Source organism: Macadamia integrifolia, unplaced genomic scaffold (assembly GCF_013358625.1).
Source record: "Macadamia integrifolia cultivar HAES 741 unplaced genomic scaffold, SCU_Mint_v3 scaffold1114, whole genome shotgun sequence".
Classification (NCBI taxonomy): domain Eukaryota; kingdom Viridiplantae; phylum Streptophyta; class Magnoliopsida; order Proteales; family Proteaceae; genus Macadamia; species Macadamia integrifolia.
In genome coordinates this window covers 174888-177244 of record NW_024868090.1, presented here as the reverse complement: position 1 = coordinate 177244, position 2357 = coordinate 174888, and positions in this window count along the sequence as shown.

The following is a 2357-nucleotide window of genomic DNA, read 5'->3' as shown; positions in this document are numbered from 1 at the left end:
GAACTGGTACGTGGCGGTTGATGACAACGTTAGGAAGTCCGAAGATGTCGATGGGGGCCTCGGGAAGAGTTATCTTTTATGTTTAACAACCTGCCCACCCTTGAAATGGCTCAGCCGGAGATAGGGTCCAGTGGCTGGAAGAGCACCGCACATCGCGTGGTGTCCGGTGCACCCCCGGTGGCCCTTGAAAATAAGGAGGACAGCTGTGGGGTCATGGTATGCAAGGCAGACAGCCATGCGCGTCCAGCTGCACGCAGTGGTAGGCCTCGACGCACACCAAGGGCCAACACATCGAAACCGACGTGCCATTTCACTTTTTTCCCATGGCCAAGGGTCTTTTGGGTTTGCCTACCATGCCCACTCATTGTCTGCTGCCCCACTCTGCGGCCCATCAAAAACCACCCTGGGAGAGTGGCACCCCCACCCTCAAGGTAGCTCTTATGCTCTTTGCCCCTTTCTAGAAGGAGAAATGACCCCCCAAAAAATATACCAGACTATTTGTTGGCTTCAAATATCCAAATCAAATGAAACTTGGTATGAAATTAAGGAAAAATCCAAAGATTATTTTCAAATGAAAATCATAGTTTTTTGATAAACATTTTTTTTATTAATTTTTTAATATTAAAAATTATATTAAATTAAAAAAACTATGAAAAATTCATTTTAATGTATTTTTTCTGAAAACTAAATTTTGGATGTCTTTCAAAGGTTGATAGAATGTTCTGAAAAGATATTGGACCATTCCAATAGTTTTTGATATTTTTTAATATGTTATAATTGAAACATTACGAAAAATACCCAAAAAAATGGAAATGCAGGGTTTAAGTGAAAATGATTGTACTTTGAGTGCCAAATAGCCAATTACAAGGCTTTTCTAACCCAAAGGGATGTTTTGCACAACATGATTTAAAGACCCAAACTATGTTCTGTGGGCATGGGCTTGACGTGTGTAGCAGTCGGTGCCTCATGTGCAGCCGAAGGCCGTAAAGGAGCCTCTATTGCATGGGCCATGGGGACCACAGCAGCACCCATGTGTGAGCCATGTGCGTGCGGCTATGTGCATGGTGGATGGCAGACATGGGCACAGATGTGCAGCAATGCGTGCAACCTTACGCGAGCCATGTGCCGAAAAGCCCGTGGCATGTGCGGCAATGCCAGCCACCAATATCGACGCATGGGAGGCCGTGCCAGCGAACTTACACACAGTAGTGCAGCCATGCATGAAGCATGTGCAACCAAGCAAAGCAACCTTGCACATGGTGCTGCAGCCATGCCTGCAACCTCTTGCGCGGCACGTCCGACAACTCCCAAAACCAAGCGCGCGATGAGGCAGCGATGGGAGTGGCACATGCAGCCATGCATGCGACCTGGAGGACGGTGTGCAGCAACGCATGCAACCTTGGGTGTGGTAGGGCAGCCAGGGGCGCAACATATGCGGCCATGCCCGCAACCTTGCGAGCGTTAGTGCAGCCAAGAGGGCGGCATGTGCGGCGTGGAACGTAACCTTGGGCACGGCTGTGCAACCATCTGCTTGTCATGTGAGGCCACATGCGGCCACGTGCGCAACCTTGTGCAGGGCATGTGCCGTCGTGGCCACAGCCATGTGCGTGGAAGGGTGGCACGGGCAGTAGCCCAGCGCGCGTAGCTTGTACCATTGCCCACAGCCATGTGCGGCCATGCCTGCCACCTTACGTGCGGTTGTGCACCCTTTCCCACTGTAATGTGCGTTGTTGCCTGCCACTTTACGCGTGGTGGTGCACCCTTTCCCCCAACCATGTGGGTGCGGTAGCCTACACCCATACTCGCGATAGTGGAGCCTTTCTGTGCGTGAGGTGGCAGGCAACCATGTGTGCAGTATTGAAGCCATGCCCTCATCCATATGCGTGGAAGCCTGCCTTGATGCTAGCAGCCTTGCGCTCGCTAGTGCAACCTTGTCCGCAGTTATGCCTACACCTTGTGCGGCCATGCCAGCTGCCTTCCGCATAGTAGTGCAGCCATGCCTGCACTTATGCACGATAGCCAGCACCCATGTCCATGCGATACAGCCTTGCTTGCTACCACGCAAGTCGCAGCCTACACCTTGTTAGGCCATGCCAGCCACATGCGCTCTCGGAAGTGCAGCCGTGTGCAAGACAACCTGCCATCATGAACATGACATGTGCAGCCATGCACGCGATAGTGCAGCCTTGCCCGTAGTCATGCATGTGCTGGCCTACAACCTTGTGTGGGGTAGCACAGCCATGCTTGCACACGTGCAAGTGACAGCGTCCGTGTGGTAAGGCCTTGATTGCGGCCAAGTGCGCAGTAGCCTACCACCATGCATGCACCTTGTGTGGCTGTGCATGCGGTACTACTGC